This window comes from Pleurodeles waltl, chromosome 9 (genome assembly GCF_031143425.1).
Source record: "Pleurodeles waltl isolate 20211129_DDA chromosome 9, aPleWal1.hap1.20221129, whole genome shotgun sequence".
NCBI classification, from domain to species: domain Eukaryota; kingdom Metazoa; phylum Chordata; class Amphibia; order Caudata; family Salamandridae; genus Pleurodeles; species Pleurodeles waltl.
The window spans coordinates 720,075,807-720,093,026 of NC_090448.1; the positions used below are offsets into that span (position 1 = coordinate 720,075,807).

Consider the following 17,220-nt stretch of genomic DNA (forward strand, 5'->3'; position numbering starts at 1 on the left):
GTAAGCACTATACTCACATTGTGGGAACTCATGACTTAGTGATAGAAGGTCAAAAGGGCTTTGAAGAATAATCACTTTCGTATTTTGACGTTGTTTTCAAAATAACAGTCCCTTTGTCCGTAGGAGCATTTATACCCATCGTCCACTTGAGAGTATATATACGTAAGCATTGTGAATAGCTGGCCACAAGAGGAAAATATCCCTTGCGGCCGTCATTAGACTATGCTGGGTTTCATCACCGTCTCAGAAAAAAAGTGTGATTTTTAAAGGAGGAAAGCGGAGCATCCCTGATCCAGGACGATGTAAGCTGGATGATGCTGGTGAATGATGCCACTTCAAACGCATTTATTTAAACAAATTTGTTTTAATTGGTGCAGCAGCAGACCCTAGTGCAGGTGCATACATTCTGCATTCCCTCTTACAGTGTATGCGCACAAAACTGAACCTGGGGTTCGCTTGCCCAAATCATGGTCTGTCAGCCAAAAGATACTGTGCAACTACACAAGCTATTTCATGTCCCTGAAGCTAACTCAGACTACATTCAGTCAAAGGCCAATCAAATGCAAGAAATCAAAATTGACAGATTAAAATATTTTACATTAATATGTTAAAATATGAAATAATACTATAACACACTATTAAAGTTTCTTGGAAGAAGGTTGTAGTTGAAAATATTTACGGAAAGGCCTTGGTTGTATTTTTAAACAAGCACTAGCAAAATCATACGGTCTTACCTTAAAAATGCAAGGGCTAGGGTGTTGTATTTGCCAGTGCTTCTTTATAAAGCATAGTGAAATAAATGTGTGTGTGTGTGTGTATGTGTATATATATATATATAAAAAAAAATCTGACAACTAGCGGTGCGTCATCGCTTATTAATGTGACAATGACGCACTTATGGCTGGACAGGGCAATGCTCCAGAACCCAAGACTAATGGTTAATCCAGTAGTTTCAGCTTAATGTTGCTTGTTGAATTAGTCTTGTGATTTTAAGGAAACAGTTCTGTGCATGTAATCCAGGTTCTGCGTGGTAGATTAATTTAATAGGTGTGATCTTTAGTGGGCGGAGGTATGTGAATTCATGCAGATGATTGGTGGTATTAATAGATAAGCTACAGAAAACGTGATATTTGTAACTTGCAGTGGTATGACTTTCAAAGACGTCTCTGACCTTTGAAATGAGGTGTGTGGGCAATTTGAAGAGGTACAGTAAAATATTGTAAGGTGAATATGCAGGTGACTTAGAGCAGACTTTGCTCAAAGGATGGAAAGTAATGAGAGGATCATTTCGATGAAAAGGGTGGAAGGTTTAAGTCAAGGCCAGTTTTTATGTAGGGTTGTACGAATGCAGAGACCACTTTTTTTGAGGCAGCATTCAATCTGACGATGCAACTCTGTAGAAAGACATTAATTATTTGTATGTCGGATAGTGCTATATCATGTACTTCCTATAAGCACTAGAATCAGGTGAACAGTCTGTCTGCTAGTAGGCTTTTGCTAGGCCACTGCTTGGCCAAAGACAGCAGGTCAACTTGGGTGTTGGAAATGCAAGTAATGGCTGGATACGTATTTATGGACAATATCCTGGGCTGGTCGAAGGAAGCAGTAACTTCATGATCATAGGAATGTTAGGTAATCTATAGGGTTAATAATGCAAACTTTCAAAAGGTGATTCTATGAATGCTAGAGTGGATATTGTTTGTGTTCCTCTTTACAGTTGGCGCAGTGTTAATTGCAGAAGCAGCGTGGCATTGATTTTTCTGTGCGCCTGGTATAGTTTGGCCCAAGGCGGAGTATAAGGACAGCTCCCCCAGAGAGTGGGTGGTTTTGTCTGCTTTTTTGTGGCTTGAAGTCGGACATACAGACACTAAAGCGAGGAGGATTACCTTTTGAATTCCATGAGGCCTTTTGTTAACATGGAGCTTCAGATTAGTTATTCCCAAGAAGTGTGGTAGATGGTAGGGGTGAAGGGGGGGATTCTTGTTTCTGTTACTCTGAGAGGGGTTTTCTACATCAGGCCCCACTGTTGGTCACTAATCGTTGCTTCAGGAAGATGAATGGCAGACAATTGCAGAGATCTTACACTTCAATGTACCCATGTTGTGGGTACTCCTTTTAGAGGCAGCCCCAGCGCTGCATTGTGTCAGTCATCACTTTAAACAAAGCCTGAGAAGGACACTTAAAAAAGAACCTCACTAAACCAGCTGGGCAGCCTGGCACAGTGGATGCACGTGGTGCCAGTTGCAGACCTGCACTGCATTTGCCACTAGGTATACAGCTTTCTCGGCATACCACAAAAACCGCAGAACAATGGAGCTTACGTGAACTAGGCATGAAGGCAGAGAGACCACGGCGCACGGAAGTACACAACGCAATCTGTCGTCATTGAGAAAAGTCTGCAGGTAACTGGCGCTTCACCGGTTCAGCTTTCTGAAAGGTTTGCCTTTTCCATATCCTCTCCTGTCCAAACTGACCACTTTTGTTTTTAAAGAGCAGCTGCTTGGAGCGTGGGTCGGGCAGAGGACAGGTGTTCATATAAAATGGGCATGCAGAAAGAATCTTACTCGTGAAGAAAGACATGAGGCACAAAAAAGGTATGGAGGTACATAAAGCATAGTAAAATAATCCGGTGGTATCCATGAAGCGAGCGCAGGTGTGAGGCAAAGGTACATATAAAGTTATGTTTCATATATACCGAGAGGGGGTTACAGGTGAAGCAGGTCACACGTGCAGCGGGAGTAAACATGATAAAGGTGAACTCAGGAGGTAGGAGTTGGATATGAAATAGGAGAAACGATTAAGCAGGATTAACCTTGAAGTAGGTATACTCATGAGGCATCTTGAAGTAGAGTGACCACCTGACATTGAGGCAAATTCTGGACAGGGCTGTAAAAAATTCAGGACAAAGGGTCAAAATTCAGGACAAAAATTCAGGACAAAGGGTCAAAATTCAGGACAAAAATTCAAGAACAAACGCAGTTTTACAGACACACGCAAGAGAGGCCATGCCTCACTATGTTGTCAGTGCATTTATTTACTCTTTTTTAACATAGCACTATTTATTCACTGTGGTCTTTTTGTGATTGCCTCCTGGTATGCTACATTCAGTTGTCACATTAAGTCCTTGTTCAGTAGTAAATTAATGCCCTTCAGTACTGCTGCAAGGCCATCACCCCTACCCAAATCTACCCGATTTTTCCTGAAGAGAAAGTAACAGCAACATTTTGATTATGTTTCTGAACATTTTTAAACCCCTGGCAAACAGTTTGGGAAACATTAAGGTAATTAACCTTATGCTAGTTTAAACAAATTGAACAAAAACATCTGGCTTACCCCAACCGCCCATGGACTTTCAACCAATTTTTGTTTTTAAAGAGGCAGGGCAGGTGGTGTGGGCGACAGTCTCACACCTAATGTCAGGATGTGATGTACCCATAACTTGTCAGTAGTGTCACTGCACTAGTGTATGTCTGGGACTCTACATTTATCTCCGAAATGGGAGCCCGGACTACCAATCAAAGATAATAAAAGAGGAGGATGAAATTGAGATCAAACGGGAGATCCACGGCAATTGATTCAAAGGGTTGTTGCTAAGAACTGGATAAATAAGGAAGAGAAGAACAAGGTGGGACAATTCCTAAAATCAGACAAGATGAGTCCACCAAGACTAACGTAAGGTATTGGGTACCTGGGGAGTTGTCTCTGCACACAGGAGCGAAACAGAAGGGGCCCTGTCAAGTGGTTGAACAAGCAACACCCATCCACCTTGGCAAACTCTTCTGGTGCAATGGTCCGCTGTTGAGCCGGGGCCAGACCCCTTGCAAGGTTGTGCAAGGCAATTGCCCGCTTTTTCCATGTCTTTGCCAAAAGCCAAACTAGAGATCTGGGTTATCCCTAAGTGTCAAGTACACATAGAATCTTCAAAATATTTGGGATGTAATTTGCACAAACAAAATTTACAAATTTTAAAATGTAATTAGTGTTTCTTTAACATATGGCACTGTTTGTGCCTTTATATACAATTAGGTCTCAGACTGAACTAGGAACCAATTACCTTTTGATACCTAATGATTAATATCTACCATTCTTACACTGATTTCCAGGATGAAAATCTCAGCAGAGCGAACGGTCCCTCCAAGCCCAGTTTGCTTTTTGGTCTTCTCTTCTGCTTTCTGCAGAGGCCATGTGGCACTAGTGAAGATGGTGTGCTACCCCAATGATAGTATTATTTTGCAAACCTTCCCCTGCTCGTCCTTCATTCCTTCTTCAGACAGGCCACACATCTGATTTGGTCACTGCGGCGCCATCGGGAGCTCTTTCCACTCTAAAGCTAACTGTGACTGCAGGTGGATTATGTCTTCTGGACTTGGAATGCTATTACTCAGCTGCACAGGTCCAGTGGGTGGCTTGCTGGCTTTCTGCCCACCTCCCTGCATGAGATGGGGTTTACCAGTAAAGACTTTTAAGAAAGGCTTAATGCACTGCTCATTGTTTTCTACTGACCATTCTACGGATCACCATCCAGGGTTATCATGCACAGTTTTCTCTTGCCTTGCCAGAACCTGTAAACTCACTGACACGAAGAAACCCTATGCTCCTGAACTACCTTTGCTAAGCCTTCCCACTCTCACCGGATGGCTGTGCTCAGAGCAACTCCATCAGTGGCATGTTGCAGGTGTCTTAAAATTGGGGACTTTGTTTCTGAACAGTGAGCTACTAAATTTCCAAACACTTGTGGCAGACTACCATCTTCACCCCTGTCAACTCCTTACTTACAACCACCTTAAGTAATCATTAAATGCCCTATTTCATGTCTGCCACCTAGCACTAACCCTACAAGAGGTGTGCCAGAAGCTCTGTACCATAGGAAATGGTGGCAAACTGATAGAATGGGTGTACAGACCTATCCTGCAACATGGAACCACTCCAGGTCTTCTCGTCATACTACCTGGGTGATTGATGTGGCCAAACCTCTGTAAGATATGGACTAAAATACTGGACTTTCCCCACAAAGTATCCCACAGCTGTCAGTTTAAGTAAATTCGTAGTGCTTCCTTGTGAATGCATTCTGCCCGTTGCTTGCCATTGGCCTTGTGGTTTATAACTAACAATTTGTTGCTTTCAATTTGCTGGCTTTATTTGTTTTAGGCTATGCAGCTTGAATTTGTCACTTCCCTTGCCTAAACCTTATTTACAGTATCCTGCCGAGTGCTCCCTTTCTGTAAACAGGCCTGTAAATCTTGTTCTTCTTATCATATTTTCTGTGCATTCAAAGAACAAAGTCAAATGTCAGGCTCTGTCTTTGCTGGGAACTTAATGTTTCCTTTCCTTTCTCTGACTTCAAAGTGAAAGGATTTATGCGACAATCTTGCTGGATACTGGGGTTAGGAAAGAGTTTTTTCTATCACATGACAACATTTAAATAAACTTCAGAATATATCAGAATTAGAAGTACAAATCAAGCACATTTTTGTTTAATTCTGAACTGTGCTGGAAACAGATACCTTTACATGATTAAAACCAATCATTACATTAGGTGATGCAATTTCCACACATCATCGTCTGTGCACAGTAAAGTTTGATTTGAAAAACTGTATATCTGTGCAAATGTAATGGTCATTTTAATCAAAAATGTGTTGTCTGTAATGGCAGTGTGTTAGCATACCATCCATACTGCACTCCACTCTGCTCTGCACCACTACACGCCACTGCACCCTACTCTGTATCACTCTACTTTACTCCACGCCACTTCACTCTTCTCCATTCGGAACCACTCCACATTCTGCCAATGCACTCTATGCTACTTCACACTATGCCTTTCTACTGTACCCTGTACCACTCTACTCTATGTCACTGCACTTTACGCCTCTCTACACCACTGCGCTCTGATAGTCTGCACGCCATACCACTCCAGTCTAGGCAACAGCAATCTAATCTGCACAACTCCACTCTCTGCCACTCTGCACTGTACGCCACTGCACTCTAAGCGAATACACTCTATGCTAATGCACTTTACTCTGTAACACCCAACTCTATGCCCCTGCACTCTACATCAATACACTGTACATCACAATAATCTACTCTGCACTCTATGCCACGGCACTCTACACTACTTTACTCTATGCCATCACACTCTATGCCACTTTATGCAACTCCACTCTACCCTGCACCTCTCCACTCTAAGCCACCACACTCTACTGTGAAATAATCTACTTTATGCTACTGCACTCTGTGCCACTGCAATCTATGCCACTGCACTCTACCCTGCACCTCTCTACTCTATGCCAGTGCACTCTACTGTGAAACAATCTATTCTATGCCACTGTACTCTATACCACTCTGACCACTGCACTCTAGTTCAATGCACTCTACACCACTGCAAGCTGACACTCTGCAACACTGCACTGGCCACCACTATACTCTACACCACTCTGCTCTGTACTACTGCACTCTGCACCAATATACTCTATTCCACTGCATTCTATCCCACTCTACTCGGCCCAATGCCACTCTATGCAACTGCACTCTACACCAGTGTACTCTAAACAGCTGCACTGTATGCCACTGCCCTTTACTCTGCACCACTGTGCTCTATGCCACTGTTCTCTGTACCACTCTACACCACTGCACTGACACTCTACTCTGCAACTCTGCACCACCCTACTCTATTCCACTGCAATCTAGGCACTATACTCTACTCTACACCACTCTACAATACTCCTCTCTGACCACTCTACACCACTGCACTCTATGCCACATGAGTCTACTCTGCACCGACACTGCACCACTCTGCATTACTACACTCTCTGCTACTCTATTGTATGCCACACTAATCCACTGCACTTTATGTAACTCTACCCCATGCCACTCTGCCACTGCACTCTGCACCAATGCACTCTAAACAACTGCACTGTACGCCACTGCCCTCTACTCTGTACCACTGTACTCTACGCCACTGCTCGGTGCCACTCTACTCCACTCTACATCACTGCACTGACACTCTACTCTGCAGCGTTGCACTCTCCACCACTGTACTATACACCAATGTACTACGTACTACTGCATTCTATGCCACTGCACTCTATGCCACTCTACTCTGCATCACTCCACTCTACAGCACTTTGCTCTACTCTACACTACGCCACTGCACTCCCTGCAACGTGAGTCTACTCTGCAATCTATGCCACTGCAGCAGTCTACACTACTGCTCTCTCTGCTAGTCCATTGTAGGCCACTCTACTCCACTGCACCCTATGCCACTCTACTCTGCCCCACGCCACTCCATGCAACTGCACTCTACGCTAACACACTCTAAACAACTGCACTGTAACCCACTGCACTGTACTTTGCACCACTGGGCTCTACGCCACTGCTCCTATGCCACTCTACTCCACACAATTATGCCACTAACTTTAAGCCATGCTGAACAGCAGCTACTCTGGTGTATAACATGGCTAATGGCTAAAACACATTAGCAAAGCCAATAACTCTTTCGTAGATGAGACCTATTGGCTTTGCCAATGTTTGTTAGTACTATGAGGTACCAAGGTACCTGAAAGAACTGTGAAAAATACAATTTCATAAAGGCTGCTACAAAATGCGCAAATACATTTTGATTAAATAAATAAAAAAGTGCTTCTCAAATACAGATTTGAATAATACACTGTTTATACCTAGTACTAAAAAAATGTATAACACTCCACAGCTCACCTTGGAACACCATTACAATACCTCTATACAAGAAATATCTTTGCCACCAGAAAACTTCAAGTAACTCTTTTTAGTAAAGTCAGTGCAGGTTTTCAAGCCCATTTGTATTTGCAGATTTACCAGTTGGGCACATTTGCATGTCTTTAGGGAAGGAGACCCCCTGTCAAGAAGGTCTTATTCTTATCTGTCTGCCCCTCCCTCAGAGCACAGGAGACTCCTGCCTTCCAACCCAGCTGGAGAAACTGATCTGCCCATAATTTCGCCCTGCCACGGTTGCCCTTTAGGTGAAAGGCTAAAATTACGGACAAATGCCGTCCGTTAAGGCTTTCATCACGGACAACGGACGGCAGGGCGAAATTACGGACAGTCCGTGAAATTTACGGACGGGTGGTCACCCTATCTTGAAGTAGGGATACTCATTAGGCATAATTATAGATGAAGGGTTGCCGGAAAGTGGGATACACAATTCCTGCTTTCTTGTTAATCTGAGGAACGCAAGAAGACATGATGCACTTGGAATGCAGCTGAAGTCGGGGTTCGGCTGACCCTCGGTTAGTCATGAAACATGATTGCATCTTAGGCAGGAGTACACGGAATCAGTGGTAACCATGTAGCAGTTGCCTACACAGCCTGAGCACACTGCAGTCAGAAGTGCACGCGGAGCGGGGTTGCAAGGCGAGCAGGGTCTACACGTGAGGCCTAGTAAGCAGGATCATAGGTGCAGTGAGACGCCAGACTGCTCATGAAGCAGGGCTCATCGCCGACGTGTGAGTACCAAGGAATGAGGTAAGCGCAGAGCAAGGGAGCCAGGTCACAGGTGAGCCGAGGATACTCAAGCACCACAAGTGCATGGGGATCGGTGGTGCATGTCAAGCACAATACCTGTGGATTGTGGGGCCATAGGAAGTAATGATTCACTTGAAGCAGAGGTGCAGGACTACCCCGAGTTAGTCAGGCATGCAGCGTGGATAGGGTTAAGCATGAAACATTGGGAGCCAATGAAGCAAGGCTACAAGTGGACCAGGGTTACACCTGGAGGACTACTAACGGAAGCACTGCACTTATGGAAGACAGTTATATCTGGGGCAGGGTTACATGTAGAGCATTGGACACAGGAAGCAGGGTACAGGTGGCGAAGGACTGCATGGTGGAAAACACAACATAAGTAGAGTACGTCTACGCCTGGGGTTGCACGTGGAGCACCAGGCATGGGACGAAGGGTAATTGTGGAGGAGAGTTACGTCCGAAGCTGGATTACAAGTGAAGCATTAAAACATGGGTAGCACAGTACTTGTAATTCAGGCTAAACCTAAGGCAGGATTACACATAAAGCAGAGGTGTGGACCTGAGAGACAGTTACATCTGAGGAGGAGCACACACACGAACCAGGTTTGACACAGGAAACAAGAGTCCATCTAGAGAGTTTTACCCATGAATTCAGAGGCTCATATCCAAACAGGACCATGGGAAAAGCATGAGGGCACGGGTGGGTCTTTCCTCAAGCAGAGGGGTTGCTTCTCAGTCTCACTCATTGTGAGACAGTTATGATTAGTTTGGGGTGCAATTGGGTAACAGTTGGGTTGGGAGGCCTGGGATAGCATCCCCATAGAGGATGTTTGGTATTTGCCACTATTGGGCTGGTCAGGGTGGCAGACAGCGGCTGCGGGTTGTGACCCCAGGTGCTCTCAGTAGCTTCTGGACCCTGATGAGTATGCAGATCAGCCTTCCAATGCTTTTCCCCAACCCTCATGGGATGGGCGTTATGGGCGAGCTAAGACTCCCTGAACGCGAGGAAGTCTCCTGAGTTCACAGGGCACCTCTCGCGTTCACATTTTGGTGCAGAATACCACCGAAAAAAACGAAATTTGATCCAAAATTACTATATAACTGAGATTGAAAGTGGCAGCTCCTGAACCATGCTCCTCAAACTTGAGTTGTCTGTAGTGATGGCTTGGTATTCGTAACCCCTGGAACACAGGTACTGTGCAAACGGGAGGTGTTCAAATGGGAGACTTGCCAAATGGCCACTTACCATCAGCGTTGCCATAAGAAGGTTGTGTTTTTTAAATCAGCAGCATGCACACTAGTAGATCCATAGCAATATTGAGAAAGGCGAATACACACGTCACAGAATTCAGGAGGCTCTTAGCTGAAAAGTCTGGACTGGGTAACGGTGACCTCAATAATAGGAGGGAAACCGTATGATAAAGAAGGGAACTCCTGAAGTAATCTGAACCACTGAGCAAGTTTGATTCCATCATTTCTTAGCTTCTTAGACTTGTCATTATAGACAGAGACTCAAAGCCTTTTTTCATTATTCCCTTTAGCCCTGCAACAACAGCGATTCAGTACTGCGTTGCACAAAACCATTGGCAAAGCCAGTAGGTCCCAGAAGATAGGCCTATTGCCTTTGCCAGTGTTTGTTTACTGCCTGACAGATTACAGAAAGCAGTACCCATATACAAATGTCTGACAAGGTGAGGTAAACAAGAGCAGTAGAATGGAGGGGCCCCAGAGAAATTTACAGTTGTTCAGAATAATTAAAGCATTTCCTTTCAACATGTTTTTTTTCCTGACCGATGATATGTGGCAGTTGGCACAGTGATTTTTATTGCTTCCAGAATCAACTTGGGGCCTGGAGGTTAGGTTTGCAAGTCCCAGCTCAACTATTGTCACAGTGTGATCTTGCTGCAGAACTCTGATCGAACTAAGAACACAAAAATAAGTCTATAACATGTTCCATCCTGGCCTCTGTTTAGTCTGGCGCAACCGCAAAAATAGCAGCTGTCTTAATGGGGTTGAACTTCAGGTAGGCTCTGGACATCCAGGTCCAGATAGGTGCAGGCAGTCTTTGAGGAATTGGATGTCTGGAGCAGCAGAGACTGTCGAGCAGAAGAGTGTATCCTTGGCATATTGGTGAATTTTGATGCTTTTTTATGTGAGTAGTGGCTCAGTGCGGAGCTGGAAGATGACAGGGAACCTTATGGAACTCTACAGAAGATGTGGATATTGCAGGACATGGAAGTGCCCATGTGGACGAACTGGTGTTAGTTAGAAAAGTAAGTAGCGAACCAGAAAAGTTCATTGACAGTAAATCCTACTTGAGACTACAGAGTGTGGATGAAGGTGGAAAGGATGATAGTGTATACACCGCTGAGAGGTACTGCAGCTTCGGGAGACACAGGTCGTTTTCTTCCGTTTGCAGGAGAGCATAGTCTATGATATATATATATATATATGTTACTGGGCTCCATGCTGCAAGATGATCTGAAGCCAGATTAGTATTTGCACAGGAGTATGGTTAGCACTGATGTTAACATTGAATAAACATTATGCAAGTTCAATAATCCCATTCATCACATGGTGAACCTTCTGCAAGTGCACTGTAGTGGTATTTATGAAGCAGGAACTAAACTGGGGAATAACTAGAGTGCTGTACATTATACTGTTAAGGGAGTCGATGCAAGATTATACATCAAGGAGGGATTTACGTGTATTTTATGTGCATAATTAGTGTGTTTCGTTCATTTGCAATTTTAGGCAGAGGAAGATTACATGATATTTTCAGAATTACACAATTTTCTGTCAAGTGATAGGCCTATGATTTTAACCTAGATTTCAATTCCTTGCCTGACTCGAAGTCTGCCACTAGTTGTGCCTCGTGGGAATTCATAGTCTGTAGGAGTTGGACCTGTATGCAGCCTGTTGTAACTTTAGCGATCATTGCAGATTGGGTTTTGCACACCCCTCATCTCATCTGGGGGGTTTGTCGATTCCTTAAGAGCTGGCTGCAGATAGCGCTCTGAAGCGCATTGGTGAACATGTTCCACAGCCTGAGCTGCAGGAATCTTCTTGGTGATTGACCACAGGGGCAAGTGAATGTAGCGCAGTGTCTGTAGCTTGAGAGTTTTGACTCATCTTGGGTGTTTGTGTGGTGGAGCAAGGAATGAGGCTCCACTTTGCATTCCATGTAGTGGGATCTTCTGAGACGGGCATGCCCCCTTGAATTTCAAGCCCTGTTACCTACTTGTGGGCTTGATAACTGCTTCCATGTCCTCCTAGAGTGGTGTTTATCAGTCTTTCCTACAATAACTTCTGCATTGGCGAGGTTCTCGCCTCCTTTTTTTCCTCCAGCGGTGTATGTATTACTCTTCCACTCACTACCTGCAGCAGGCTTCTTACTCGCCCACTCTACCCCTACAGTTGTACCAGTGTCTTTTTAACGTGCTTACAAGCACGTTTGTTTAATTACATTTTATTCTAATTGCAAGAAGTATGTGTCTGCATGTCACATCAAAGTGCAGTAAGGATCTTTCCATAATTAAATTAGGGAGTAATACAGTAGACTCATTAGGGCTTCTAACTTTCCCTTCTTTTAACACGTTACTGAATCGTATGTATCCTTAGTTCAAGTTTACTCTCTTCCAGTATTAAACTTTTCCCAAGTTGTCCAAGTCTTCATGTGTTGTCACTCGGCCACTGTCACCGGTGCCAGGTTTAGGACAGTGTGATCAGTACGTCGCGCTAGATAACGAACTGAGAGGGAGCTGTCCTTTAAAATACCTTATGTTGCTAAAAACACAAGTTGCTGAGTTCCTTGTATAGCCAGACATTTTCATGCAATAATAAAAAAAACTTTGATATTACTCTGTTTATTCATTTTCCTGCTGGGGAGAATGGAGTTTTTCTAGTAGCAGTTTTGATTAGCTATAATGGAGGGTTAACAGCCTCCTGTAAGCGTTTGCAACATGCAGATCACAGAATTGTATTTTACGGGTTGGCTTACAGCTTTAATCACGAAATCCTTTTGTTACATGCAGTGCAGAAGTTTCATTCATTTCACTGTAGCACATTGAGCTATGAACTGACATCAAAGAGCTGCATGCAAACTGCAAGGCATAGGTTTCGAACCTTATGATTTTTTCCCTCGTATTTCATTATCCTAAGGTTGCAAAAAAAGGGTTTGCTTGAGTAGAAAGCATTCCTATTAGTAAGGCCAACACAATTCACTAGTAGGTTTCAAGTAAAGAGTTTGTGAATATCCAGACCAAGCAGTCTTAAAATACAATGCCTACCAGTATGGATGACGTGACTCCTACAACTGGTAGTCCTCATTAGGGTCCTGCTTGACAGCCAGCTGTCACCGGACAATTAAGTGAGGATCACTGGGAGAGGGTTTTGGGCCCTGCCCGCATCTTGGTAGCCATGTTTAAAATATGTGTGTGCTATGTAACATTTCCCTTACATTGATTTACACATGTATGAGTCATTGTCAATGTAGAATGTGTGTGATGTTTAGTGCTGTAACACCCTGCATTGGTATGATGAGATGCACTGTTGGAGGGTGATGGGGAATCCATGGAAAAGGTCATTAGGGAGTGTCACATTACACAAAGGGAGAGTATGTGGGAGCAAGAGGAACACACACCGTACTCGACTCCCTAAAAACAATACTAAATCACAAATGAGAGTACGGGGGTTCTTGTAACGTAAGCAGGTCGTAGTGTATCAATTGTGACACTAGACCACTCGTATACCTCGACTAGAGGTGAAATGTGGGTGAGCTGTGGAGTGGTGTATGGTCTGAGAGGGGGATTTCCTTTACGGACTAGGTGGTCTCACACACTATATAGTGTCATGCTTCATCATATGACCACCTAACCCCACCCAGGTAGGACAGTGCCACCTGGTCGGACTCAACATCACTGTTAAAGGAACAGGAGGGAGTGCGTAAATTAATTTAATTTCTGGAAAATGGGATCCAGCTATGCTAGGGAAATAAAAACACCTACTCAGATACCCGGGTAAATTTAATAAAGGGTTCTGTGTGGTGTGATTAAAAAGGAATGGGGAACCGGTGTGAGAGCAATGACTCACAAGGTCACCTATCTAAAAGGAGTAGCCGACATGTTTCTGCCCTTGTAATTGAGCTATGGAGGGTCTCTGGGCATTCATCAGGGTGTTGGATCCCTATTGCAATTGCTTCTTAAGCGCTGCAGAAATAATCACATTAGAAAAGGGGTGGAGGAAGGGCCTACCTTAACCAAGGGAATACCTGGGGAGGACCCTAACACTCAAGGCTAGTGGCCTCTGGTATCCTGGAGAGGGAGCGTCCCCTTATAGTCAGACTTGCATCAAAGGTGGGCGCTCTCTGTGCGCCTATACCGACCTCTCCTTCAGGACCGCTTGAAGGGAGTGCCAACAATGATTGTTGCGCCAAAGCCAGCACTGGCTGTCACCCTACAGTTTACTTGTAGAACATCTCTCCCATTCTTCCTCGCCATGGAGAACATATCCAGCCCATATTCGCCTCCCCCCCCCCCCCCCCCATGTTCTTTTGAGCTGCCTGCTAGCTTCCAGTTTGGTGATGGGCAGTCGAGCTCTTGGTGGTCCTGCATCTTTTACCGCTTTCCGCCAGCTCTTGGTTTTATTGCAGGCTGTTCGCAGTCATATTTTGATGGCACTGTATATTTAAGGTGCAAACGTGCTCACTGTTTGGGAATAAATGAGCCTGGCGCTGGATCTGAGGCACTTTGATTACGTGACGCGCAAAGCAGATGGTAAAGTATATCAAGTGGACAGTTACTGCTGCTTCCCAGCAGCCTGGGCCTTCATTCGGCTCAGAGGCCGCAGTACGCCATGGAGTAGTAAAGGTGGCGGAGCTCTGATAGCGCCCAGTCGGGCCGTGAGCAGTGGAAGGACACGAGGTGAGAGCATTCAGTCCATCGTGCAGACTGGGATGTGCTCCAGGAAGCTGTGGCAGAAGTGCACAGACGCTAGTGCACTGCGGGAAGGTGATGCTGGTTTTACCTTTAAACGTATGCGCGTGTAAACCCCTTCCTTAGTCAACATTGTCACCAGGGCTCGAATCTTGCATCTGTGCGCTGTAGCCTCTGTGCATGGCTGCTGTGTGCATCTGCAGAGAGGGATCTGTGTGGAGGAAGGTCTCAAGCCGCTGGTGAGTGAGCGGGAGGCCCTGGCCAGAGCAGCAAGTGGCCACTGCCCCTGGAGAAGGACAAGCATTTTACCAGTTGTCCGTGTTGGAGAAGAGCTGACGTTTGAATCTCTGTGCAAGGTCTCCTCTTCAGCCTCCAGGAGCATCGATTTCTCAGTTAAATGTACAGCTGTTGCCTAGCGAACTCCGTGTTCACCATCAGATCAAGCCCTGCTTTGTGTGACTGGTCATTGGCCACCTTTAAAAGTTAAATGTGGTGGAAAGTGAGGATTTCGTGTCCGCACCCATCTTCCCTCCGCGCATACCTGCTCTGAAAACGTAAATTTCATTCAAGCGTCAGCACTAATGCTACCTTGCCACAGCAGCCCTTTTGTGCTACGTCTCCTTTACCGCAGTGCAATCTTTACTCTAACCCTTGTGCTTTACCTTAGCTCTACCACTTTGGTTTGTTCGCTCTAGCTATACTTTTTACTACAGTGCTTTGTTTGATCTTTTCTTGCCTTACCACAGTGGCTTGTTTGCTGTGTGCCTCTACTTTACGATAGCAGTTTGCCTGTTCTACCCTTATCACAGCGGCTTGTATGCTGTATCTCAACTTTACTGCAGTGGTTTGTTTGCTCTACCCTTACTTTAACTACAATGGGTTGCTTGCTGTTTCTTCTACTTCACAACAGCAATGTATTTGCTTTACTCTTACATCACCCTGTTCTCTCTACCTCTACTTTACCACAGCGGTTTTATCACTTGAACCTTTACCGGAGCGCTATGATTGCCTCAGCCTTGCTTTGCCACTTTGGTCTTGTTCGGTGTGTCAAACGCCAGTTTAAATGTGGCCACATATTTAGCCTCAGGAGTTGTCGCTGTCCTTTCTCTGGACCTCAGTCCCGGTTATGGCCAGACCTCTAGGGTTGCGCTGCTCCCTCCCTGTATGCCCGTCAGTTGTTTGGTGGTTTTGAAGAACTTATCACGCGCCATAAGTTGATGTTTCTCCGTGTGTTGTAAATGCGACTGGGGCCTCCTTTAGCGTCCAACGGAGCTAGAAGTGCCTAGTGCAAGTTGCACCTGTGTCTCGGCCGTGCTGCGATTGTTTCCGAATTGTGCAGAGTCATGCATGCAGCAGGTCACCAGAAGTGTCGTACTCGCAGTAGCTACATCAAGCGCTTTCTGGGGACTAACCAGCACTGGAAATATTTTATATGCAGCTGCTACATCCGACCTTTTGGTTACTTAACAGGAAATGTACGCTCACCTGGTACCTCGAAGCCTTTCTGGGGGTTCACAATTGCCGGAAGTGTTATAGCTACGGGTGGGTACATCAGACCTTTTCTGAGGATCCACCTATAATGAAAATGCTGTACAAGCTGTAGGCACATAAAACCTTTTCTGGGTGTCACCCAGCACCGGAAGTGTTGGGCGCCCAGTGGATACATCATCCCCTTTCCGGAGATTACCCAATACTAGAATTGCCATACATGTGCTGTGTACACCCGCGTTTTTCTGGGGATTAACCCGCACCGTAAGTGCCCTACACCAAGTGGGTATATCAAACCCTTTCTGAGAATAAACTTGTACTCGAACTCCTGTATACGTTGCTGGCTCTGGTGACCCTTTATAGGGATTGACCAGTTCTAGAAGACTGGTCATCCTGCTGGTACATCAGACCTTTTATGGGGACTAATCGACACCAAGATGTTGTATTCACAGTGGGTACAACAGACTTTTTCTGTGGGTTATCCAGCACCGGAAGTGTCGTGCACCCAGTGGGTTCCTCACACCATTCTGAAGGTTAACTGGTACTGGAAGTACTGTACACGCTGCTTGTATTTACGGCATTTCATAGGGATTACCCAGCACCGGAAGTGTCCTGCAGCAGTGCATACCTCAGACCCTTTCTGGAGGTTACCCAATACAAGAAGTGTTAGACACGCAGTGTGTGTATAAGACTTTTTTTATGGGGATTACCCAGTACTTTTCATGCAAGATATAAATTACAGGAATGGTGTAAATTTGACACTTTATTTAGCAAATGTGCTCTATAGTTGGCCAACGTGTTGTGAAAGCACCTGTCTTTCTGTTTCCTCGTGAAAGTGTGACTACGGTTTGCCTCTTTATTAGTTATTCTCACTCATTCTGTTGGTTGGATACAGAGTTTCCAAACATTCCCGTACTTGTGTGAACGTGGAATGTTTGCATTTCCTACAGCGTCAAGTCAGATTAGTTACTGTGTAAGTGTACGGCCTAACTGAAGTATCGTTTACTAAGGGTGCCTTATTACTGCTCAAATGCGGTGCTTATCGATCCCTTTATGCTGTAGTACAACATGAGAAGCGCCTACAGCAGTGATAAAGGTTGCTTTACTCTAAGTAGCCATCTATATAAGGAATAGTAGCGCAGTAGGTTTACAGTCATTAAAGTGAATTATACTGCCCTCACGTAAATCCGGTCCTCAGCTACATTGGATAGTACATGCACATCACATACCCAATACAATCCACTATTAAAGTCTCTCACTTGATATTTTTGCTCCCACCATTTTTGCTAAATTCATGCACGGT

At 44.9% G+C, this 17,220-nt stretch overlaps 1 protein-coding gene across 3 annotated transcripts in view; it reads left to right on the forward strand.

The window, feature by feature from the left end:
* The window catches only part of PC (pyruvate carboxylase), a 1,846,452-nt gene that overhangs the window by 1,759,864 nt on the left and 69,368 nt on the right, over positions 1–17,220 (forward strand). The window lies entirely within an intron of this gene.